This window comes from Tamandua tetradactyla, chromosome 8 (assembly GCF_023851605.1).
Source record: "Tamandua tetradactyla isolate mTamTet1 chromosome 8, mTamTet1.pri, whole genome shotgun sequence".
In the NCBI taxonomy this organism is placed as follows: Eukaryota; Metazoa; Chordata; class Mammalia; order Pilosa; family Myrmecophagidae; genus Tamandua; species Tamandua tetradactyla.
In genome coordinates, this window is record NC_135334.1 from 28,248,522 (window position 1) to 28,275,733 (window position 27,212).

The 27,212-nt window shown below is 42.9% G+C and overlaps 1 long non-coding RNA gene across 1 annotated transcript in view; it reads left to right on the forward strand.

Annotated features, from left to right (window-relative positions):
- Window positions 1-27,212, forward strand: part of LOC143643313 (uncharacterized) — a 49,481-nt gene that overhangs the window by 14,111 nt on the left and 8,158 nt on the right. The window contains exon 4 of the long non-coding RNA XR_013156204.1: window positions 25,887-25,963. This is a non-coding gene — a long non-coding RNA (uncharacterized LOC143643313). The remainder of the gene's footprint in view (window positions 1-25,886; window positions 25,964-27,212) is intronic.

The window sequence follows — 27,212 nt, forward strand, 5'->3', positions numbered from 1 at the left end:
ATTTCACACATACTTCATCTCTAAAACCATGCATTTGAGCTGAATGAAATATCAGTCTGGGGAAGATTCCATTTGTAGCATATATTGATGCATTTGTTTGGTTCTGGCTCATCTCATTTTATTTCGATAAATAGTTACTTAGGATCTAATCTTTGTCTTCCTTTGGGGTTGCACAGAAAACCAAGTAACTGTCACTGTCCCTGTCCTCAAGGAACTTACAGTCTAGGGTGGAGAAAGAGATGTAAGCAAAGTAAATCCAAGTGAGTTTGAAATATTTTATAAAGAGGAACATAGAGGTTACTGTGAAAGCAAAAAGGGGAAAACTAAATCCACCAGAGTAGGACAGGAAGTCTTTCTGGAGACAGTGATGGTAGAGCCAAATATTGAAGGAGGGATAGGGATTTTGAAATACTTATCCATTCTCTCAACAAACATTAAAATTCCCATGTGCTCAGCAGATAAGACCTGTGGTAAATGTATGGGTAAGGCATGAGAGTGATGTTGGTGGATAGTGACATGTCAGCAAGAAGGACAGATCATGGACAGAAGCGTGAATAGATGAAAAAATGTGTTGCATATGAAAAACTGCTAAAGCATATGTGCCTGGAAAAGAGTGGTTGGTAATAAGATAGGACAAGAGGAGGTGGGTATTGAATCCTAAAGAGTTTGAGCTTTATTCTGAAGAGGAGAGGAAACTATTGAAGGGTCTTAATAGTGTTATAATTACATCTGGGTTTTAGCCTAGTCCTGTTTAAAGAATGCTCTGGGTGAGATAAGGCTTGAAGAAGGAAAATCAGTTAGGAGGTTATTGCTATAATTAACCCAGGAAAGAAATGATTTAGATAGGAATAAATAGTGATGTTGGGAGGGAGAAGAGGGGATAAGGGAGAGACACATTTAGAGCTTAGAAATAATAGAGCTGGATGCCCCCCCATGCCCATGATTTATCTTCTCACTCACTCCCTACGTCTGATCTCCATCAGACGTAGGGAGTGAGTGAGAAGATAAATGATGGGGGATGGGGGAGCTCCAGTTTTCAGGCTTGGATGGAAAGCTGAAAGAAAAGCTTTCCACTGGGTTAGAGAAGACTGGAGCAGGAGAGGATTTAGAGAAGGAAGATAATAAGCTGTGTTTTGGATAAGTTAAGTTCGAAATGTGTGTGAGAATGTCTTTGGATAGTCAGAAATGTGCTCTTGAATTCAGGAGAAAGGCTTGATTGGAGGTATCATTTGAGGAATTATCTCCACCGGTGGTAATCAAAACCAAGGAGGTGGATGAGAACACATAGGGAGGACCAGTGTGAGAAGAAAACAAGGTAAAGGAAGAAACACAAGAATAACCAATATTTAAGGAACAAAAGCTGTGTCCTGGGTAAGCCAAGAGAAGCCAGCAAAGAGATCAAGATGGAAAAGAGACAAGAGAGCTGGAAACCTGAATAAATCATTCTTTCAGAAACCAAGGGTAGAAAAAGTTTCAAGAAATTAGAATGCAAAAAGAAATTATATGTATGACAAGTAAGGAAGTAAAGAAGGAAAGCAAGAGGACTGGAAAGAAGCTCCTGAATTTGACAATTAGGAGATCACTGTTGAACTTAGAGTGGTTCAGTGAAGTTATAGAAAACATATAGGCTCCATCCTAGTTCAAAATGCTTCATGAAGATTTTCCTTGGTAGAAGCAAAGCAAACAAACAAATAGATACTCTTTTTTTTTTAAAGGAAAGACAGAGAGAAGGAAGGAAGGATAGAAGGAAGGAAGGAAGGAAGAAAGGGAAACATTTTTAAACATTTTCTTGTTTTTTATTGTATTCTGTTTCTCCGTTTTTGTTACATGGGCTGGGGCCGGGAATCGAACCGAGGTCCTCCGGCATAGCAGGCAAGCACTTTGCCCGCTGAGCCACCGCGGCCCGCCCGATACTCTTTGATTTAGTTCTTTAAAAAATAATAATAATGAGGCAGCCCTACAGAGGTCAAGTTGGTTCAAGTTAGCATATTTTAATCTGTGTTTTGGTTTGGTAAAGCTGCCAGGATGCAATATACCAGAAATGGACTAGCTTTTAACAATGGGGATTTATCGGCTTACAAATTTATGTTCTAAGACCATGAAAATTCCCAATTAAGGCATAAACAGGATGGTACCTTCTCTGAAGACTGGTTATCAGTGAGCTTGAGTTCCTCTGTCAGATAGCAAGGCACATGATGAATGTGTGCTGGTCCTTTTCTCCTGGGTTTTGTTGCTTTCAGCTTTTGGCTTCTCTATCTGGGGCTTTTTCTCTGTTTTCTTCTGTCCTCTCTTAGTTTCTCTAAACTTCTCTTAATTTCATCTCTCTTATAAAGGACTCCAGTTTGCTAGCTGCCAGAATGCAATATACCAGAAATTGAATAGCTTTTAAAACGGAAAATTTATTAAGTTGCAAGTTTACAATTCTAAGGCCATGGAAATGTCCAAAAGCAAGTCTATAGAAATGTCCAATCTAAGGCATTCAGGAAAAGATACCTTGGTTCAAGAAAGCTGATGGAGTTCAGGGTTTCTCTCTCAACTGGAAAGACACATGGTGAACTTGGTGAACAAGGTCTACTAGCTTCCTCTCCAGTCCTCTTCCTTCATGAAGTTCCCCCAGGGGCATTCTCCTTCATCTTCAAAGGTTGCTGGCTGGCGGATGCTGCTCTATGGCTCTCTTCATTCTGTCATTATTTTCTGCTCTCTCTCAGAATCTCCAGCCTTTTCTAAAAATGCTTCCTCTTTTAAAGGATTCCAATAAAGTAATCAAGATCCATCTGGAATAGGTGAAGACACATTTCCATCTAATCATGTTTAGTACCAACAATTGATTGAGTCACATCTCTGTGGAAATAACCCAATCAAGTTTCCAACCTATAGTACTATATAGGGATTAGAAGAAATAGCTGCCTTTACAAAATGAGATTAGGATTAAAACACGGCTTTTCTAGGGTACAGAAATCCTTTCAAACCAGCACATGGATTAAGACCTACTTTGAATAAGGTGGGTCACACCTCAATGGAAATAACCTAATCAAAACTCCCCACTTACTACAGGTCTGTATCCACAGGAATGACTTAAAAGAACATGGTTTTTTCTGGGGGAAACAAACAGCTTTGAATTAACACAATCTGCTTTTTGATTCACAGTTTAGGGTAGTTAATACCTTTCCCCAACAGTTCGCCATCTTCTAATCCTCAGACAGCAATGGCTGGTTCCATTTTGAAGACCCTTCCTTTGCTCCAGGCTGGTGAACCTTGGGCTTTAGTGGATGATCTTGTCATTCCAGAGTGTTCAGACTGTTCAGGGATCTGATTTCAGAATTTTCAAGCTCACCAGGAATTTGCTCCCTAATATAATACCATCATATGTCCTTGTCTTTTCTGTTTTGTTTGTTTTCTTCCATGCACAGGTCCCAAGGAAAGATTTTTAGGGCTCTTGATCAGAGGCATTTTAAAAAGTAAATTGGAAAGCCATAGCATAATGTACAGGGGGAAACTTAATAAGGTGAGAGGGAAGGAATTGAGAGAGGCAATGACACTGCAAAAAGGACCCATAGATTTACCAAGGAGCCAGGGAGAAAGTAGAAAATATACAGGAAGGAGGGAGAAAGGATGGCACAGAGAGATACAAAAGAGAAGATAAAATACTCTCAAGGGTGCACACTAGATGTTCCTAAAATGTATGTTGACTTAACGAATAAAACACGGGACCTCTGTAAATATTCCCTTCTTTGATGCCCCTCTGCTGATGGCTACCCTTAACCCTCTCCTGGTTTCAATTTAGAAAGGTTCCAAGTTGCGGGATAAATTGACTCCAATCCAACAGCTGAGATAAGATGTGTTCCGGGCAGTGTAACTGCTACCCAAGCCTCCTGTATTGGGTCATGCTTCCCTTTTCATGTTCATGGGGCTGCCACTGATTCAGATGTGCTGGACGCCAAAGTGCTTCTGGGTAGCAAATGACTATCCTGAGTTTATACTTTGCAAGAACATGAGCAGCTTGGCTGTCTTTGGAAAATACTGGATGAAGTGCTCCAGGGGGGGCCTGCAGAGGGGGTTGGCTCAGAAGATTTCCTTTAATTGCTTAGAGAGAAATATCTGCACTAAGTTAAGGTGCTGATACTGGGGGTCACCTGATTGCTACAATGGACTGTCACTGCTCACCCAATATCTAGTCCCTGCCTGCTTCTTTGATTACAAAATCCTAAATTTGTTCTGAAATCCATCCCTCCCCACATAATTGAAGGGAAGATGATCCCATCTCCCTTTCCAGAGGCAAAGTTGATTAGCCTGATCATGTCCTGGTCATCCTTTCCCCTTGGCATTTACGGACATAGCAATGGGTACGAGATATAAAGAGAAATCTTTGGAGGGGTGGTTATTGTCTCACATAAGCAAAATGCTGGGAGAGGAAGGGTGAAACTGGCCTTTTGTACCACTGGAAACGGGAATTCAGACTCCATCAGGACTCTGTCTCTCCATCCCTGAGCAGATGGGAAAGTGGCTTGCAGGCCCAGGTTGAGATCTGTACAGTTCTGTATTAGTTAGAGAGGTAGCTCATGACACCCCAACTTCAGTTAGAAAATTCCCAAAGAAAAATTAGGATTGGTCTGGCTTGATTTGTGTTGCCATCTGCAGACCAATCATTGTGACCAATGAGATGGAGTTCTATAATTTGCTCATTTTGGGTCAGATACCCACTCCTCAATCCATCACTGACCAGAGAGGTAGGGTCCCATAAGAAGACGTCAGCCTCCAGCAGTTCCCAAGGGAGATTAGCTGGAGGATGCTGGGAAAGAAGTGTCCTTGCTCTTAACAAGATGCCACCTGAAGAATCTCTCTTCTGGGTATTGGGCATATGTTTGTGAAGTCTGAGGCTGCTAAAGCTATTTTGCAACCATGAGGAAAGTCGGCCACTACATACAGGAGGGCAAATCTAATGCCATAACAGGGAAACAGAACTGCATCCCCTGGATGGATCCAACCCTGAAGCTTGCTTTTCCTCATATCTTGGAGTCAATTATTTCACTTGTTCTTAAAGCCAGATCAAACACTTTTTTTTTTTTAATTTGCAGCCCAAAGAACCCTAACTGGTAATGGGGAGTGAGAGTGGTAGGATATTGCTTCTGAAAGAGGGAAGGAAGGCTGAGCAGCCTGAAAAACAGTCCATTAAAATGAAGATAATGAGTGCATTGAATGGAGGACATATACAAAGTCAAGAGGGCCAGTTGACCTAGGCTTAAGGTTAGAGGAAAGCCTCAGAGTTTTACTGATGTTCAGTGGAAAATTAGGCAGAGGATCGAGGTAAAGCCACCTCAAAATTGCTGATCCTTTTTCACTGAAATTTCTTACTACCTAATACTACTGATTCTGAGAGTGGGAGGCTGGATCTGAGAGTGGGGGGCCTCCCGGTAGTTTTTTTAAGACTTGGCTGCATGTCACATACAAAATGTTGGTCCTTGGGACAGCTAGGCAGGAATCTTCCCTTCTGGACAATGAATCTTTTGGGGAAGAGAAGATGGTACCCTGGTGAGACTTGCAGTAGCTCTTATCCCAATGCCCTCTGTCTTGTTCTTCAGGATTAGCTTCTGGCTTGTTCAAGGTCCTATGAAGCTGAGGGTAGGTTAACACTAGTGCCATAGAGAAACAGATGCTTCTCTTTAGCAAGGACTCCAGAGAAGGAGCTCTCAGGGGACTTGGAGGGCAACAGGGCAAGCCTCTGCATCAGCTTGAGAGACTACAGCTTGGCCAGATGCTTGGGAAATTGTTCTTCCCCAGGTGCCAGCTTCTCTCCAGACCTTTTTAGCCCAAGAGCCCTCTCATCTCTCTTTCTCTCACTCTAGCCTCAGGAAGGCCCCCAGGCTCAAGGAACAATAAGGCTTTGTTTCTGAGCTGTGATTTCTGAGAGGCCTCTTGTTTGGGGGCCCAGGGAGCAGAGGAACTAACTGTGAAGTAAGGAACGTACAGCCTTGGGAGCTAAACTGTAATTTCTTTTTGTTCATTGCCAAATGCCCCTCCAATCTAGGACAGAGGGCCTGCTCACAACTGGGCCTCAGAAGGGCCCTGACCCTCAGGCTTTGGGGAAGTGGGACTGGAGGAAGTAACAACAAAATCATCACAGATCCCTCAGGGCAGTCTGAGGTATCTGAGTTTAAGGATTGCTCATCCTAACCCGACTGGTATGTGTGTGTTTGGGAGTTCAAGTGAGCACGTGTGCATGTGTCTTATGTGGGTATATATTCCTTCTGAATTTGACTTTTTGGTTACAGATGAATAGAATAAAAACTCCAAATTTGATAAGTCTGGTTTGTCAGAAATTGACCCAACTTTATATAAGCCTAAAACTAATTAGATTCCCAATTCTTGGTCTCCTGGCTTTGCCATATTGGAGGTATTTCAGTAAATGGATCAACTTCTGTTTCCCTGATAAAGCTCTGTAATTTGATAAATAACACTTGACATGTGTGTTGCATGCAATCTACACACATTTGCCATTTGTTTGTGTGTCTGTTGTGTGTTAGACATAGATTTGTAGAGATTTTAACATATATGAATGACAGTGTATGGACTCTTTCTTAGACTACTATACCAGTCTCCTAACGAGGTTGCCTGTCTCCCATCCCTTGGTGCTCTCTCAGAATTCCTAGCAGTTTCCCACCAAAGTGCTCCTGAAATAGTAGCTCTCATTCTTGACTGCACAATCTGGGAAGCGTTTTAAAATATCAATCCCCGGACTCCATCCTCAGAGATGTGGATTTAAACAGTCTAGAGGAGAGCCGGAGCCTCAGTGATTTTTAAAAGTTTCTCAGATGGATCGTGATATTGCAACCACTGTTGAGAGCCAGGGGCTGAAAGAAAACAACCCTTTCTGCCCTGGGGCATGGGCCAAAGCTGCCCATTCCCAGGATGAAACTGCTTGGATTTTTCTTGTTTTTATTGAACACTGTCTTGTGATTTTTGCTAACTAAACTTAATACAGTCCTGATTCTTGTTGTTTGTGGTAGTTGGGTTCCATAAAGTTACCAAGAGAGTGCATCAGCCAACACTAAACATCGTTCCTGTGGGAAATATGGCATTGGGTTTCTGCAAGCCTCTGGTCACAACATTTTCACCAATGATCAATATGTAACTTTGTTGTTTTATGTGTGTTTTTGTTGAAAGAACCCTTATTTAATGTACAGTTGACTCATTAACATTGAACTTGCAGTCAGCAGCACTGTAACGCACATCTGATCGAAGCTTACCTAATGCATGTATCCTGTCCATAAGGCACGTGGCAGCTTTCTTGCACTTAGGAACACTAGAGCTTTACGCTTGGTAGCCATTTTAAGCAGTGAAATAACCAAAAAAAAAAAAAAAAGCACAAAAATGCAAAACACGTGGCAATAAATATTTCGTGAGAAAAGATGCCTGTTTGGTATGATTGCTGAAACAAGAAGGCAGAGTGTTTCCCTTTCAGCCTCTTCTGGGCACATGCACATTGGGAGATTTAAATCTCTCATTGCTCTGTGCTTGGCTGTACATGTCCATGAATGATCACAAAAGCTCCCTCAGCATTGATTCTGGAGTTACAAATGCATCTTAGAGAGCAGGGGAATTTGCAAATACGGAACCTGCAAATAATGAGATCAACGATGTATCTGTAAAATAAGTGTGATATTCAAATTACCTGCCAATGAGTTAAATTTTCATTCTAAGAAGGTTTACTATATTTCTCCTTGCCTTTCATGCTGTCATGCAACCCCATGTTCCTGGGTCTACCTACGTGTACCCAGAAGTGTGAACCGTAGCCCCGTGGCCGACTTACTCACATCTTGCTCAAAGCTCTTCACCTACATGTCTTTGGGATGTATTTGCTGATATTTACAAAGATAATTAATCCATTTTCCTAAAAGGTCCTTCTGATTTTCTCTTTGTTCAAAATGCATGGTGGCTCTTGATGGCTGGTGTTTCTGAAATGGGATACAAATGTCCAGATGGTGCAGGAGTTTACATTAGGGGAGACATAAACAAAATTTTCAAAAATCAGTTGTGTACATATATATATACATTTATATATATATATTTATATATAAAAAATGTAAAAATCAATGACATAAAACTTCTGATTTTGATGGGGCTAAGAATGGGACTAAGATCCTTTTAAAGTGAGTAGTTTTAAATTTGATATGAATTTGATTTAAAGAGAATAGTACAGGTAGTACTTGGATGTGGTAAAAGTCACCAAAGTCGTAAGTGAAGGATGACATTCAAGGCTTTCCCAATCTGGCCTTAACCTACCCTTCCAGTCTTATTTTTGACTTCTTCCCAATGGGAGCTCTCTGTTTCTTTCAAAAGACTAGCAAATAGTTCCATAAATGGTAGTCAAAAACACAAGGCTCTGTAACTATTCTACAAGGTTAAAACCAAATGCCTATCCTGGTCCAAGGCAGATTTCTTGATGGGGTTGGGGTGGGGTATTGGCAAGCTTCTAGAAGAACATTCAGCATGGATAATACTGTTGCAGACATTTTCAGAAAACACAGCCTAACACAATCCATTTATGGACTTCATATACACTTCAAGGTCTTCATGTACACATCCAGGTTAGGTTTGAGATAATAGGGAAGAAGTTCTCACCTCTTTCTCCCTTTCATTATGACAAGTACCTGGGAGTAATCCAGGTTAACAGATGGCCATTTAGGCAGAGTTGGACAGGGCTTCGACATCCTCATTCCTATCTGGGCAAAGGGCTAAAGACCAACACAGCTGGAGCAGGAGGGGAAGATAGTTCATTTGGTGGGTTTGGACACCTCCTGGTGCATTGCCATCCTCTTCACCTTGGTGCCATCCTCTTCACCTTGGCCCCAGAAGAAGTTCTCCTGGCCATCCGTTAGTTCTCTTTTGTGCCATACTTCTAGGCAGAATACACAGAAGCTGAGGGAGGAGGACAGCAACCTCAGGTTCCTTAACAAGTCAGTACAACCTGGCGATTAAGAACAAGGGTATTGGAATCAGATGAACTTAGGTTTGAATTCCAGTCTTGCAAACTTTGGACTTTGGAGAAATTTATTAACTTCTCTAAAACTCTAGTGCCTTAAGTGTAAATAGTGGTAAAGTAATCACAGTGTAGTTGTCAGGATTAAATGAAATGGTAGACATAAAACTACCCATGGGTGACTGTTTGGTGACAGGAGCCTTAGGTATCATCTAATACTAATAATTACATTTACTGAGAGTTTATTATATGCTGGGCCTTCACATATATTTGACTGATTTGATGCCTGAAAGTTTTATGAAGTGGGTATTTTTTTTATGAATTAAAAAAATTAACAAACAAAACATTTAGAAATCATTCCATTCTATATATATAATCAGTAATTCTTAATATCATCACATAGTTGCATATTCATCATTTCTTAGCACATTTGCATCGATTTAGAAAAAGAAATAAAAAGACAACGGAAAAAGAAATAAAATGATAATAGAGAAAAAAAAAACTATACGTACCATACCCCTTACCCCTCGCTTTCATTTACCACTATTTCAAACTGAATTTATTTTAACATTTGTTCCCCCTATTATTTATTTTTATTCCATATGTTCTACTCTTCTGTTGATATAGTAGCTAAAAGGAGCATCAGACATAAGGTTTTCACATTCACAGAGTCTCATTGTGAAAGCTATATCATTGTTCAATCATCATCAAGAAACATGGCTACTGGAACACAGCACTACATTTTCAGGCAATTCCCTCCAGCCTCTCCACTACGTCTTGAACAACAAGGTGATATCTACTTAACGCGTAAGAATAAACTCCAGGATAACTTCTCGACTCTGTTTGGAATCTCTCAGCCATTGACACTTTGTCTCATTTTACTCTTCCCCCTTTTGGTCAAGAATGAAGTGGGTATTTTTATCTCCATTTTAAAAAGGGAGAAAAGACTCAGATTATGTAAGTTGCCCAAGACAAGATAGGTTCAACTTGAAGCCAGGTTTTTATGACTCTGGACTCAGTGCTGTCCCCACCTTGAACAGGGCTTCACAATGGCAATGTGTGTAGGGGTGCGCCTCTGTGGTTGTTCCAAGCGACAGTGAGACTGTTGAGTTGTCCTGGCTGAATTTGCTTTTTCACGGTTTACTGCAGATGGTACCTGGGAGTCATTGGCCATTAACCCCAAGGTCACGGAGAAACACAGCTGCTGTTGTTCCAGGACGCATCTGTGATTATTTACTCTAGCAAGTGGGAAAATGGCCTTTCCTGTGGGAAAGGGTATGCATGTCAGGGTGGGGGACAGGTGAGCATGTGGGGGATGGGGTGATTAGGTGGGGAGGAAAGACCTGCAGAAGTGTCAGACGATGTGCATGATGGCCCTAATCTTTCCAGAAACTATTATGTGGTCGTTCAGCTCTGGGCCTTTGCATATGCAATTTGTTTGTCAGTATTCACTCATCTATTCATTAAATATTATTGAGTTCCTTCTATGTGCTAATCACTGTTATATGTGCTGGGGTAAGAACATTGAATACAACAGACAGATCTTTTTGGAGCTTACCTTTTAATTGTCAGGGGTAATGGAAGAAAGACAATATTCATATAAGAAATGGGTGAAAAAGACAATACCAGATTTGTGATCTATTGGTCTCTAAAAAAGAAATTAAAAAGTAATGGGAAACAAGTTTACGTAGGACACTTCCCTGGCCTAGTTATCCTTTAGGATATAACCAAGCTAGTACCTCTTCTGAGAACCCTTCTTGACCCAACCACCCTAGGTGAGATACATCTGCTCTCAGGGTGTTTGGCTGACCATTGTGATAGCATTTAAACATACTAGCCTGTATGCACTTTGAGCACAGGGATCGAGTCTTGTCCGTAGCATCTACACGGATTGGCACAGAGTAGGTGCTTGACCATTATTTGGTAAATTAATGAATGGATGGACAGATATGTTTGGTATTATTCAGGATGAAACATCAAGACTACTTTTTAGTGCAGTTATGTCTTCAAAACTATGTGATCTGATTGTATTCTTTCTAACTGCTGTTGGGTCTTCTTTTTTTAAAAAATATATTTCGGGATCTTAGTGAACTAGAATGATTTGCACTGCAGCATATGGCTACTTTAATTAAGTAAAAGGTATCCTTTTAGTAGCATAATAAATAGTGTATAATTTATCAGGTCTCCAGTGTATTTAATAAATGTACCATGTGGGTTATATAAATCTTTCTAAATTTGGGAGCAGTGGAAAGAAACTCTATTGATCTGATGTAAGACATCGCCTGGAAAAAAATGAAATGAACATCTTGATTGCCTCCAATCATTGCTGGAATCAGCTCGGGGTTCCCTGGGCACCCTGAAAATCAGAGAAATTAAGACGGTAGAGTGAGAGTGGGCGAGCCCACTGGCACCCCTGCTGTAACTAAGGATACTCCTCCATGTTGGCTGTTGATGAAGCAAGGCACACTGCTACTCACTGAAAAGAAGACGGAGGACTACGTAGAAGGAGAGGTACTGCTTGGGGAGTTGGGAAGAGGACCTGGGCTCCTGGGCTTTGTTGCTAAGCATTGCCCAGGGCTGAATTATTAGAACCCATTTGGGAGAAAGGTGAGACTGAAAAGAAGACAGGAGGAAAGCAAACTTAGTACATATGTTTGATGGAAACATGGTAATACTGAAGTGTAGCTAACACCAAACAGGTTAGAAATATACCCCGCCACAGCTATATGGACAGGCAGGCTGCCTGGGACCAATCCCTCTTAAGGAGCTGGCTGTCTTTGACCCAGATCAGGTGTCCTGGATCTCTGAGAATACCTAGTACTGCAATGGAAGGACTTTCCTGTTCAGTGCTCCCCTTCTCTAGAGATAAGGGTGACTGCATCCAATGCCGCAGGACTAGGACACTTGAAGATGAACCTTCAGGCAACTGGAGCATCAAGTGGGGAGAAAGAGGTACTCTAAAGAATGAATTTTTCCCTACAGAATTCACACACAATTTCTCCAGCAAACTCGCCTTTGTTTTATTTCTTCATGGGGGCAGATTCATGGAGAAAGTGAACCTGAACCGAATCTGGAAGGGTTAACTGCATCTTATTAGATGTAAGGAGTAGGGAAAGATTTGTATTACCAGGGATGGAGGAATATTGTGTCATATATCATAATTTGTAATGCCTTTTACTTGAATCCCATGGGGGGTTATATACTCCAATCTCCCCATCATCTTTCTACCTACTCCATAGGCTTCAAGGAGACATTTGTTTAGGGGACATATGAGTAAACTAATCTATTGGCACTGAGCATTTATGGACAAGGGTGTTCAGGCCATTTTCGTTGCACACACTTTTGAGAAGTAAAAGAGGAGTAGATGGAAAAAATAGATATAGAAGAGATCATAGAGGACCTCAAATATTTTATCTGTAAAATTTTAAATAAAAAGCACATCTACTGAGCACCTATCTATAATATGCAAGTTTCTATGCTCAAGAGGCTGGAGGTATCAAGAAGTATAAGAACCTATCACATGACTACCTGAATGTCTCCCCCTGGAGGTCCCCCAGCACATCATATCCATGTGGCCAACACTCTATTCATGTGTCTATCCAAAAACACTCCAACTCCTTCTCCTCTGTTTCTTTTCCCAGTTGAAGGCATCAGCATGTACCCAGTCCCCAAGCCATAAACTCAGTAGTTGTTCTTGAAGCTTTCTCTCTCTCTCTCTCGATTACTCCTCAGGTTAAATCAATCATTAAGTTCCTTCAGTTTTACCTGCTAACTCTTTCTTGAATCTCTCAACTCCTTTCTGTTTTGCTTGCTTGGACCATTGCAATAGTCTCCTAACTGGTGTCTTTACCTCCAAGCTTGTAATCCTCAGTTCAGACCCCATACTACCATCAAATCATTCCCTGCCTAAAACTCTACAAGTACTCCTCCTTAGCTAAAGCATGGTAGTTGTTGATTTTTTAAGGTTTAGAATTTATTTTTTTTAATGAAATGAAACCTTACATGGAAACCAAATATATGAAATATAAGAGCCAAGAGGCTCTGATAAATATCCTGCCTGTTAAGCCTTGCTTTTCATCCCAAGGCACCACTCAAGAAGCTCAACGCTCCAATAAGCATAATCTAAAAATGCACAGAAAACATCCAAACTGTTTAGCACAGTTTACATATCTGTCTATAATCTGGCTTCTGACCATTTCTTTGATCTAACTAAAAGAATCAAATGTTTAAGAATAAATTTAAACATGACGTTAAGATCATGTATGGAAAACTACAAAACTGCTGAAATTTTTAATCAAAGAAATCCTAAATAAAATGGAAGGACAGTCCATGTTCTTGGACTGGAAGACTAAATAGAGTCAAATGTCAATTCTACCTAGACTGACTTACACATCCAACTCAATTCTAATAAAAATTCCAACAGCTGTTTTTTTTTCTTCGTAGAAATGGAAAAGCCAATCATCAAATTCGTATGGAAGGGTAAGGGGCTCCAAATAGCCAAAACCATTAGGAAAAAGAAGAATGAAGTTGGAGGACTCACATTTCCCAATTTTAAAACTTACTACAAAACTACAGAAAACAAAACAGATGATATTGGCACACGGACAGAGATGCAGACCAAAGGAATTGAATCAAAAGATCAGAAATAAATCCTCACATCTATGACCAAATGACTTTTCAACGAGGATTGTCATCTACTCAAAACAATAGTCTCTTCAATAAATAGTGTTGGTAAAACTGGATATTCATATGCAAAAGAAAGAAAGCACACCTCTCCCTCACACAATATACAAAACTTAACGCCAATGGATCAAAGACCTAAATATAATAACCAAAACTAAACCTATAGGAGGAGCTTCCTCAGGACATCATGTTAAGCAATGGTTTCACAAATTTTCACGAAAAGCAAGAGCAACAAATGGGACTTTGTCAAAATTAAAAATTTTTACATACCAAAGGATATCATCATGAAAGTAAAATGACAGCCTATAGAATGAAGAAGATATTTGGAAAACACATATCTGATAAGGATTTAAAACCAGAATAGATGAAGAATTCCAACAATTCAACCATAAAAAGACAAACAACTCAATCAAAAATAGGCAAAAGAGGGCGGGCCACATTGGCTCAGCAGGCAGAGTTCCCACCTGTCATGCCGGACACCCGGGTTCGAATCCTGGTGCCTGCCCATGCAAAAAAAAATAGCAAAAGACTTGAATAGACATTTCTCCAAAGAAGATATGCATATGGCCAAAAAGCACATGAAAAGACACTCAACAGCATTAACCATCAGGGAAATACAAATCAAAACTGCAATAAGATAGCATTTCATGCCCACTAGAATGACTGCTATCAAAAAAATTTGAAAATATGTGTAGGAGAGGATGTAGAGAAATAGGAATTACTAATCCATTGTTGGTTGAAATGTATAATGGTGGAGTCATTATTGGAAAGCAGTTTGGTAGTTCCTCAGAAAATTAAGTTACAGAATTACCATATGATTTGGCAATACCACTTCTAGTTATATACCCAAAAGATTTGAAAGCAGGGACTTGAACAGGTATTTGCACACTGATGTGTATAGCAGCTTTATTAACAATTGCCAAAGATGAAAATAACCAAGTACCCCTTAATAGATGAATGCATAAGCAAATGTGATATATACATACAAAAGAATATTATTCGGCTGTCAAAAGGAATGAGCTTCTGATTCTGCAAAAGCATGGATGAGCCTTGAAGACATGTTGAGTGAAATAAGCCAGAGGCAAAAGGAAAATATTGTATGACCTCACAGATATGGAATAATTAGAATAAGCAAATTCGTAGTGTCAGAAACTAGAATGCAGGTTTCCAGGGGCCAAGGTGAGGTAGGGAATGGAAATTGGTATTGAATTTCTGTTTCAGTTGATGGAGAAGTTTCAATACTATATGGTGGGGATGGTAGCACTACACTGTGAATGTAGGTAACACCACCAAATTATAATTTGAATGTGGTTAGAAGGGGAAAGTTTAGGTTGTATGTATGTTACTAGAATAATTAAAAAAAATCCATGGGACTGTATGACATAGTGGACCCTAAATTAAACCATGGACTATAGTTAATAGCACAATTATAATAATATTCTTTCATCAATTTTAACAAAGATACTACACATGCAAAGCGTTAATAAAATAACACTCATGCAAAGTGTTAATAAAAGTGGGGTGGGGAGGGTAGATTATGGAAAATCTGTATTTGTTTGCATGATTTTCTATAAACCTACAAATTCACTAATAAAAAAAAATACAGACACAGAGTAAATGTCCAAGCTGCTCTGCACAGTTTAGGCACCACTCTGTATTCTGGCCCATGGCCCTCTGTCCCACCCCTGTCCCACCTTTGCCATTCCCCCCCTCACATTTTAGGCTCCAGTAATCCTGGCCTGCATGTGGTTATTCCCACCCATTCTGGTGCTTCATGCCTCCATCCCATTGTCCATATGGCCTGCCTACTTGGATCATTCTGCTCCCTTATTTGCCCCATCAGCTGACTAACTCCTATGGATCCCTCAAGATTCCACTTGGGTATCCTTTACTGCCAGAGGCCTCTCTGAACCCCTAAGCAGGATCTGCTGGCCTGACTCTCTGTTCCCTGAGCCCTGTGGCTGTAACCACTGCCTTATGTTGGATTCCAAGTAGACTTCTCCAGGTGAGCACAAGGTCTTCAGAGACTGGACCATCTCTTTGCTTGGCTCCTAGTACAGTCTTTGCTGTACTGAGCTGTGGAATGAAGACTAGGTGCCCCTCCTATGCTTGAAAAGTCTGTAAGCTGTTTTACCTTAGGATTTCCGTGATCACAAAATACTCTCTTGTGCTCCATGGCTGTAGACTCTGGGCACCTGGCACCCTCTCCAGGGGATTCAGGCTGGCCTGGCCAGGTCTAGGTCTGTTTGATGGATGGCTACTTCACTGGCTCTCTCTCTCTGTCAGGCCTAAAGGAAACACCAGCCTTATCACTGCTAAAGTGACTTATCAAATACCTTGGGCATGAGGCCAGTAAGCAGGGCTGTTGAGCAGTGGGAAGAGATTGTTCCAAGACTCTAATTGACATGCAGTTTTTTGAGAAAAAAAAAAAAAAAATCAACAGCCTGATGCAGGACTTCATTGTCCCTCTTGTCCAGCAGGATCTGGTCCAAGTCTGAATTACTCAGACATTTAATACAGGTGATTCAGAGGACTAAAAGCCCCAGGTCACAGTGTCCTTGGGGAAGAAAGTGTTTAAGAGGGGCTTTCCAATAGCTGCGGGAAATGACGGGTAGGGAGTTGAGAAGGTCCCAAGCTTAAAAGCTGGCCTGTGGGGGGTGGGGACTAGAGGGCTAGGATATGCCTGAGTCCCACTGTGCCTTCTCCTGAAGTGTCTCGCTGATGTTCTACCCCAGTGGGTTTGACTCCCCATTATCTGCTCACACAGCATCTTCTCTTCTGGCTCTTGTCTCATTCGAATGGAAGTATCTGTTTACTTGCCCGTGTCTCTACTAGAGCTCTTCAAGGGTAGGAATTGTGTCCCTCTTATCTCCTGTACCTGGCACAGACCCGGCGCCTAGTAAATTAGTATTTTTTGGGCTCTGTCCTGGGTATTTACATCAGTATATCAGTTCCAGCCCCTCTGCCAGAGTCTGCTTTTTAAACTGATCCGGCTTACGGATCTCAGCTCTCCTTTATTTCAGGCTTTTGCTGGTAACGGGCCGATGGTAAACAAGCCCACAGCAGGAGGAGGTTTGGGATGAAATGGCCTAGATGGGGGAGGCAAAATGATTGGTCCTTGTCCTGAGGAATGATTTGATTGGCTCTCTGTGTGAACGGCTTCCTGTGATTGGCGCCCCAAACAGTAAGCGAGGCTCCGCATCCCTTCCCTGCAGGCATTACCTCCTGGCGTTCTGGCTGGGAGGTGAGACTCACTGTGTAGTTCCCGCTTGTGCAGTCTCTAGGTGCAGACACCGCTCAGGGCCTGAGCAAACAGCCCTTCTCTCACACCTGCCGGGGAAGGGGATTAGCTGCGGGTCAGAAGGGATCTAACACAATCTCTTTCTGTTGGGCAAACAAAACAACTATTGATATATCTACTCTCTGGACTCGACACCCTTAACTCAGCATAGAAAATCAAACTACCTAACTATGATTCGATTCTAGCCTCTTTCTTCATTCCTTTTTTTCCCTTGGGTTTCCCTCCTGGGGTTAGACCTGTATTTTCCTTTTTCTGCATATTGAAAATGTAGGTTACGGGCCTGGCTGTGAGATCAGAGAGGGCTAGCATCCGCCCTCCCCAACCTAGAAAAATGTTCCTTACTGTTCCAGCAGCCTTCATAAAGTACAGGGGGCTCTGGATATAATAATGCTGACAATCCTTTATGTACATAGCTGTTAATGGCTTACACATTGTGGTGATTCCTTATGTGGTTTGGATCTAACATGAACATGTACCATTTCATTTGTCCTCATCATCCTGGTGCAATTTACATTTATTTTGTTTCTCATTTTACATTTTGCAGATAAGGAAAGCCTTGGCTGGGGTTTAAGTGACTTGGCCGGTAGCGCGCCCCCTTGGGCAGAGCTGGGATGCCAACTGGAGTCACTGCTTTGGGATCTCAGGGGAGGGACAAGTGCCACCATTGTGGAGGGTGATTGCATTTGTGCGAGGAGGGAGGCCATCCCACAAAAGCTTAGTTCTAGGGACTAGAAAAGTCACACCCACCCCTCCTTTCCCAGCCCAGTTTCCAGGCAATATGCAATTTTGCTTATTCCCATGGTGGGTTTGTCTGATCCCTGAGTCTTTCTGGAGCTGGGCTGGCCTTGGTTGGGCGACAACCTCCTGTGAGCTATGTGAGGATGATGATGGCAAGAAGGTGTGTTCTCCTTTTCTTCCCACTTGCCTCCTCTCTTCTTTTCTGCATAGGAAAGTGGGGACCTTTGTTTATTTAATCACACAGATTTGTTCCCGTCTTCCTTGCTCCTTCTCTATCGCTATTTGAGTAGAGGTCCCTGGAGAGTGGTTCTTAGATCATTTCTTGTTAATATGATTTGAACAGCTGAGCTGATATGACCCAGTCTCAGGTTCCTACTATGTTTCTTTCAGTCCTTTCTGGACTTCTGGTGAAAGGTAATGTTTCTGCTTGATTCATTTAATGCTGTGAAAATAGCACCAACTTGAAAACACAAACAAACCGAACAATGACATTGTAGGAGATGGGGATTAGGGTTAGTAAATGGATAAAAGTGAAGGGACGTAGAGGTGGCATAAGTTTTTGTTCCAGGACCTTTTATGAGACTTCAAAAGATAGCCATCTACCTCTCATTTTCCTGAATCTTACCACGATGGTTGGTGGGTGAGTGGGTTAGGGGAAGGCATCTGCTTTTGTGGATCCCCACGAGTTCCAGGGGCTCACCTAAAGGGAGAAATATAGCACAAAATCCTTAAAAGCACTTGACAAAATTCCTGGCAAGTGGGAAGCTCGCAATAGATGTGGGTATTACTGTTATTAGTAGTAAAAATGAGGCAATGAAAGAAAAATGCTTAATTTGACTCCTTTTTTTCAAACTCCTGAAAGAGTCTCTCTCATTCAAGGTTCAGCTTGTCCATGTCAGAAAATAAGGAATCTCGACCAACTATTAAAGCAGAGAGATACCCCAGCATGGTGAATGCCAGTGGGCATCTGCATCTTGAACTCTACAAAGTTCAATAGCTTAAGTGATGACACAGAGACCTGCTTACTTGTATTTGATCTGAGTTTTAACTCCGAGACTGAATCTGAGATTTTGCTGGTCAGTGAATGGCTGCTAGAGGCTCTTCTATTGCCCATTCCTCATTGCCCACTGCCCATCAAGGCAGAACTTGAAGCCAGCCAGACTCTGGGGAACTTCCTGAAGTTTCACATCCTGATCTGCTGATCCAGAAAGAAAAGGGCTGGCCTTGGGGCCCGGTCTCTTTCTGCCTTGCCTGTCTCAGGCCCTGTCCCAGCCAGGGTTGATTAAGCCCTACACATGAATTCCCAACCCATTCCTCACATCCTCAGCTTGGGGAGCAAAATCCAAGGCCAAGAGTTCTGACCGGGGCCACTCCACCAGGCCAGCCAGAGCGTGGTCAGCCCACCAAAGTGGACATGATTCACTGGTTGGTCTTTCCCTCCCACCATCACTGCCCCCTCCTGTCCACCCACTCTTTGGTCAAGGAAAGTTTTTATGGCATAGAGAATCTCTGAAATCCCATTGTCTGGAGGACTGAGAGATTGGCTCAGGCTGAATGACAGTCACAGCTGAGTAGGAAAGGGCAGAGAGAGAGAGAGAGAGACCAGGAGAAAGCACAGAGTGAGATCTGGGAGCTCAGGGAAACGGGGTGGGCCACGTTCCTGCCCCTGCCTCCAGCGACAGCTGTTCTGTCTCCCTGGAGGAAGACCTGGCTCTGCCTCGCAGCATCCTCCTCTGTTGGGAAATGGCCAACAATTCAGCGGCCATCCAACTAATTTTGTGGCTCAGAAGGAAGGGGCACAGTAAACTGTCAATGTGCCATTTCTATATTCAGGACTATTTAGTATACTCCCGATTTGCCTCGGAAGGAGACAATTATTGGCTTTTATTATTTTTTTCCAGAAAGATCTCAATGTTGTCTAATTAACCTATTAGTTTTAATTATATACCCGTAGTCATGTATTTGCTAATCTGAAAAAGGAACACCCTGCATTCAAAGAAAAGATCCCCCCACAACCTCCACCTTCTTTTTTTTTTCCCCTGTGAAGTGTTTAAATCACTTGTCAACACAAAGGAAATAATAATAATAAAAAGAGTGACATCTGATCAGACAGCGGGGGGGGGGGGGGGGGGGGGGGGGGGGGGGGAAATGGTGGAGAGAAACAAAGCCCAACAGCAATTAGAGGTGGAGTGAAGACTCCTCCATATTCATCAGGGGAGAAGGCAGCAGCTGAGGGATACCGGGCTCTGCCCAGGGCCCGTTGGGGCTGCAGGTCTTAGCTGCCTGCCGCCCTGCCAGGGCTCTGCCCCAGTGCCTGTAGGGCTCCGAGGCTCAGGTCTTATGTAAGGACCCACAGAGACTTCAGGGTTGTCGCAGTTGTCAGCCTCCATCTGCCCTGACATCCTTGATAGATGAGATTGGAGCCTGAGACACGCTTTCTCAGTGTAACCAAAATGAGGGGGGGTGGGGGGGAGACACATTTATTTATATTTGTTTTTTTTTTTGAAATATGGTATTATAATACATTGTAACCACCGCAAATGTTAGCACATCAGAAATGATAACTCACTCAGGGAAGTGATAACAAATAAGCTAGGCCGCTGGCAAATGGAATTCCTTGTATATGGCCTGCATTTCTTCCTTTTTCTCTCCTTGCTGTAGGAAAGCCTACTGGGATGAGAGAGAGGATATAGACATTAAAGGGAGACTCTTGGTTTACTTCTATAAACACATAAAAATACAAATACTAATTTTAGGCAATGTTTATTATTAGCTTCTATGCCAGACATTGTGGTAAGCATTTGGCATCCTCACGAGAACCCTTAGGAGGTAGAGCCTATTTTATCCCCATTTCACAGCTAGGTAGATTGAGGGTTAGAGAGATAAATTAACTTGCCCAAGGTCACAAAAGCAATCACTGGAGGAACCAGAAATCAGACTGTTAGACTCCAACAATTTCACAGTTTTGCTTCCCAATTTGCATTACAAATGATGAAGTAAGCTATTTGCAGTAAAGTTGCTACTTTGCTTTTGGTAGCAAATTACTTGTGAGATTTCTCTGCAAGGATGCTGAGAATTACCTGTATAGGTAATGGATCAGGAATGAAAGCAGGAAGGGACAGGCTCTAGTGGCAGCCTCTCTGTCATTGGCTAATGTGGGCCAAGCCACTCGTTGGTCTGCATGGGTCACCCTCTAGGACTCCTTGCAGTTGGGTTGGCATCAGGTACCTGATTGCTTGAGAGTGGCGGGGAGATCCTGGGCTGCAGAGCGGTGCTCCACAGAGGCATAAAGCCTCCCTGGAAGGAAATGTGAGAGAGTTCTCTGAGTTAAGGGGCCTCTGGGGAGTGTCCGGACCCAGGAGGGTGTGAAGCTTAGGCTGGTGCCCTGAGGATGACTCATCCCTTTGTCAGAAGGGAACCAATTGCCTGCAGAAGCCCAGTCAAGGAGAGGAGTAAGGAAAAGGGAGGAGGTGTTCCCTTAAAATGTCACTGGGGAGGAGTCTTATTGAGCAGTTCAGAGTAGTGCAGAGGGGATGGAGCCAGAGACCCAGGGCAAGAGACAGGTGGCTGGAGGGACACGAACAAGGACAGGGAAGAAAATAAGACTTGGAAAGGCCCTGACACTTTTTTTTCTGATCAGAGTTTCAGAAAGACTGATTCCTCTAAAGTTGAATGCAGTTCTTTTTGCATCCACACATTTGTTTTTGTTTTTGTTTTTCTTCCTGCAGCCCTTTTAAAATTCACAGTGGGTAGGTGACCCTAAACAAAGAAGAACTGCTTCTCTAAACCATCCCCAGCAGGGGACAAATGCTCATCTAATGCGGTGGGAGAGTTTTCTGAAGCTTCTAGAAGCCAGCACTACTTTCCCCAAAGTCTAGGAGAAAGTTGTGGGAGTTCCCAATTTAAATCATAAATGATGAAGTAAGCTATTTGCAAATGTTAGAGACTTTACTTTTGGTAACAAGTTATTTGTATGATCCTTCGCCAATGAGGCTGAAAACTTAGAGATGCTCCTTTGCAGTGCTCGGCCCAGAGTTCAGGTTTGTCTGTGATCAGATTGGACATCTTCTCGCAGCAAACTCCATGGGCAGTCTGAGAAGCCAAATGACCCCATCACCATCAACCTTTCACACGAAGTGTCTCCTGTCCTGAAGCTCCAGCTCCTTGGATACACGATATGTTATGTTGCAACTGTGCAGGACCTCTGAAGACAGTTTGGGGGGAAAAAAGAATTAAATGGGTAATTTGACACTTGTTCCTTTCTCCCCTTCTCTGTTCATCGAAGATACATAAAACCTAATGAATCGCACTTCGCTCTGGACCAAACCATCTGCCATTTCAAGCCTGGCTGTCTTTCCTCCCCTCCCTTCCTTTCACTTGGTTCCAAAGTGTGTTCTCTTTGAAGAAAAAAAAAAAGCTGGACTTTGTTGGGGAGATCGTCCCTGAGAAACCCAGCAACGTCCCCATCAACTGAGACCAGTCAATAGTCTTGTTCTAACTCACTTCATTGCTTAAAACAGACCTGCAAGTCTAGGGACTGACTTTAAGTACAGTAACGCCTCATTTATCTGGGCATTGTTAGAATTTAAGCAAACTGACTCGGTAACTGAGACCCATCCTTCCAAGAGCCAAAATCATTTCTTAAAAAAATTAATCATTTTTAGTAGACATTTTTTCAAAAACAAATTACACACTTTCCTTCCTCCTTAAACAGAGGCTACTGATCATAATTTCACGGAGCTGTGATCTATTTCTGCACCTGCCTTTTAGTTGCTCTGCCTCCTCTCTCAATGTCAGAAGATCGGCTTTCACTTCTCTATTGCTGTCAGGGGATCCCTCTCTAATGGCTGCACCGCCTTCCTTCTCCTGGGTTATTTCTCTGTGGGCTTCTTTGGCTTTGTGGAGCCTGGAAGTCTGCTTCCCGGGCTGGCTGCGCGTTAGAGGAGAGTCAGCAAGGTCCTCAACGACGACGTGAAGAAGCACGTGCTGGGCTCAAGGGAGGCAGGACTGCGTGATGGCTTTTTGTGCTCAGGGGCTTCTTGGCTTCTTAAATGGAATACTTCTACTGTATCAGACTGCTGGTTATTGAAACCAGGGAAACATCTTCTACTTAGGGGCAGTCGCCCACGTGTTAAAAGCCTCAGGCATTTTTGCTGTGCCTGGGTGGCTGCGTGGCCTGGAGAAGACAGGGAAGAAAACTAGAGTTTACTCAACATTTATTCTGTGACAAGTTCTCTGCTAGGGGCATTCACATACTATTCCGTTTACTTCTCACTACAACCCAGGGGTGGAAACACTAGTGTCCTTATTTTATGGATGAGGAAACAGAGGCATAAGATGTGAATAAGAAAATTGCAGCACTAAGGTGCCAACTCAGACCGGTTTTAAACCTGTGGTCTTTGGCTTGCTATCATTGAAAAAAGCAAAATAATAGACTCCTTTCTTTATAACTAATGAAATTTATAATTTCATTATACGTGATAACAGCAAGGGTGCCCCTGGCTAGACTGAGATGCTATCGGAATCCCAGGCCCCATGGAACCCAGATTGAAAATCATGACAGCTGGGCCCTTCTGCTTTCTCAGAAATGTTCCAAGACAATACCTTGTGGATTGCAAGTTCTCATCTATGGCCCAAATCACATTTTCCCCAATAATGCTCTTGAAAGACACTTTTTTCCAAAAAGAATTCTAAATGAGGTCTCCATCTCAATTCAAGTCTCTGCCCTGTCTGCTCTCTCTCCTCACTCAGAATAAAAGATTTCTTTTACATCTGGTTACATTTGGTTGCTCTGACGCTATAGACCTGGACAGACGTTCCTTGGCAATTCACTGCTGGTGGACAAGTGTTCAAGCATACCTTCAAACAGGCTCGGGATGCAGGCCTTTCTCTGTTTAAAGCATTTATATAATTGTCCTCTCCTACTTCTCTTCAACGCTAAGTTTATTCGATTAAGCAGGGAGCAAAAACTGTGTTATTAGGATGCCAGGCATTTACAAGGAAGATGGAACATACAAGGATTCTTATTCTGAGACTCAGAGGCAGAAGGACAAGGCCTGGGGGGGCAGGGCCAGTGCTCTCAGTAAGCAGGTTTGGACATCAATTTGGTTGCAGCCGAGGTACGGGTTAATAGGGAGAGGCAGTCAGTGAGGAGGGTGTTTGAGAGGTAGGACTCTGAATTCAAGCAAATTAGGATTTTAATGCTACCTTTGCCACTTCCAGTAGTGTGACCCATGCAAATGCTTTAGCCTCTCTGAGCCTGAGAGTTCTGAGCTGTAAAATGGGGAAAGATTCTCTCCCTCACTCCCTAAGAGTGTTAAATGGAGTGATGCATATAAGGTGCTTGGCACAGCACCAGGCACATAGTAAGAAATCAATAACTGTGAGTTGCTGCTGCTGTGATTATTCTCATCATTAATCATTATGTAATCAGGCAGGAAACCCAATGAGTAAGAAGTAAGCAAAGGCCAGCTAAAGAACAGAAAGCCACTTAAGGGGTTCATACTGTTTAACTTGGTTTTACTGTGCTTGGTATAAGAGTCCGAATTTTATTAGAGGAACCCAGGCCTGTAGCTTGTTCTCCAAGCAGAGATATTGAGTGACCTGTTGGGCATTTGAATTTGGACCACAAGGAAAAGTTGAAGGAGTCCTTCACATATAGGTGGTATTAAGCCATGGGTCCATTCCATGGGTGAGTGTAGATGGAGATGAGGCTGGGTCCAGGGACAGCCCTGGGGGCAGGCCGAGGAGTGGGAGTTGCAAAGGAGCCTGAGAAGGAATAACAGCCAGTTTGAAAGAAAGCCAGGTATGCTGCAGGCCAAGACAAGAAACCAGTTCAAGAAAAGAAAGGTTAATTGTGTTGGATGCTTCCAAGCAAGGAAGCAAGGGGGGCCTATAAAGGATACGTCTGTGGCCACATGAGGTTGTTGGGACCTTGAGGAAAGTAGTGTTATGGGGTAGAGGGCCTTGGTGAGGAGCAAAAGGGAGGTGAGGGAGTCAGATGGACCTTACAGACAAGTCTTTCAAGATGTTGTGCTGAGATTTCACCCAGAGAGCTGGAATTTGCATGTGTTCTATCAGTAAATGTGATGGGGAGAAGGAAAAAGGGTGGACTAGGGCTCAGTGCCCCTCCCCACCCCCAACTGGTGAGGCATCCTCTGGGAGACACAACACTGATGCATCCTTTTGTGCAGAAAGTTGACCTCACTTGGAAGGGAGAAATGAATTAAAAATTCCCAAAGGGTGTACACACGCTTCCCCTCCAATTGCCTGTGTGGCTGGCGTGGGGGAAATGGAGCTGAGGGAAAGAGCCTTGCTGGGGCAGACTATTCCTTCCCAGCCATCCTGTTGCATGATCCATGGGCGACGTCAAACGGGGGATTGTCTAGACCCCTGGGACTCCCACCTGCTCTGGGGCGTTTGGGGCCACGCCCAGTCTGGCCTTACTGCCAAGAGCTCTGGGACAGGTGGCATGGAATGAATCAGACAGCTAATTAGCACTATCTCCCCATCTAAAAGGAGCCAGAGACACATAAATTGCTCCCAAGAGGGAGAGAAGGAGGCAGAGGAAAGGGAGGTAAGGAACCCGTCAGCGGTTACATCAGAAAAACAACATCATCTAAACAGTCTCACATTCAAAATCAGAGTTCTTCTTCCAGTAGGAGTGGGGGAGGCAGCTGAGCCCCAGGGACCCCTGAGGTAAGACACCTGTGCCCGCGCCTCTTATCAGTGCGATGGATACGCCTCCCTGCCCGAGTGCGGCGCTCTGCACAGTTAGTTTGGTGTCTAATAACTCTGCTGTTTCCCATTAGGGCTCTGGAAATTTATTAGTGAAAGTCAGCAGCTGGCTCTCTCTCCTCAACAAACCATGGATTTTGCTCAGTAATAGTCACATCAAGGCAGTAGCCTGTCCTGCACTAACCAGGTGGGTGAAGGAATTAGTGCAATTCACCAGCGTAGTGTCTTAGGGAAGGGAGCAAAAGGAAGAATTCAGGAGAGTTCAAGTCTCATCCTGGCCCAGCAATGAGGTACCTTCATAACTCTGGATCATTCACTTTACTTCTCAGGGCCTCAGAAGCATGAAAGTTTAGGCTACACACTCTCTCTAACATCCAGCATCCTTCATGCTCATTGTTTCTGGAAATTCTAAGGTGTGATGCACTAATGGAGGATATCTCTTATTTTCAGGTTCACTTCACCCTAACTTTTGAGAGCCTGTTGATCTCTGTTCTTTACGGGCGGAAAGAGGGAAAAAGAAGTTGGAGGTAAGCAGAAAAACAAAATCATTATTCAGTTGAGGGATGGGGAAGGAAAGTTTGAGTCTGTAATTAAAAACAACTGTCCACAACAATCACACCTTGTGGTCAACTCTTGGTTTCTCCTCCAATAAAGAGAATCCAGGTTCCTTGGAGAAATGGCAGTTTCTAAAACTGGGGCAGGAAATATACATGGTGAGCCTGGAGCATCGTCTACTGCCAGAAAGTAGGAAGTGCTAAAAAAGCAAACCAAAATAAACAAACACAAAACCCCCACAATGATGAGGATAGGGCAAAGGAAACCAGGGTCCACTCAAAGAGGCTTTAGTGGCCAGAGCTGAAGCAATTAGAGCAGCAAAATAAAGGAGTATTGGATAGTAACACAAAGTATCAAATAAATATTCATGGGTTTATACTGATAAAAATGAATGGAGAAAAGCCAACTGTCCTGTGCAAGATTTTACATCGTTTGTGTAGCTACTGCACTGTCTAAGTGGTGGAGCATAACTCCCCAGTCCTTAAGCATGGAGTGTGTATAGTGACTTCCTTCCAAAGAACACAGCATGCAGAGGGAAAGGGAGGTAACTCTACAGTGGAGAAATCTGGCAGACCTTCCGCAGCCAGGTGATTCAGGTCAGCATCAGCAGGGACGAGTTCTGTTGATAGTATGTAACCCCGATATGATGTGATGAGAACACCACCTTACCTCTGTGGGCCTCCTTCCCCAAGCTTGGTAACCCCAGTCTAATCCTAAGAAAAACACAGTACATGACCAGGACTCCTCAAAATTGCAAAGGTCATTAAAAACAAAGAACATCTGAGAAACTGTCACAGCCCAGGGGAGCCCATGGAGACACAGAGACTGCATGTAATGTGGTCTCCTGGATGGGATCCTGGAGCAGAAAACTCATTAAATAAAAATTAAGGAACTCTGAATAAAATATAGATTTTAGTTAATAATGATATACCAACATTATCTCTATAGGGGAAACTGGGAAACATACCCATTTGACACCTCAAATAAAAATCCAAGTTTTGTTAATATAGTTGAAGGGAGAAAAATGAATATGATGTGGGTTAGTAGCACCCTTTGCTACAATCTGTAAGGGGAAGCTTTTCCCCAGTCAAGGCACTGGCTTTAGGTAAATTGACTTTTGGGCAAATGAAAAGAGTCAGTGTAAGGAAGACAATGTTAAGAACTGTGACTGAGGTTGGGCCACGGTGGCTCAGTGGCAGAGTTCTCGCCTGCCATGCTGGA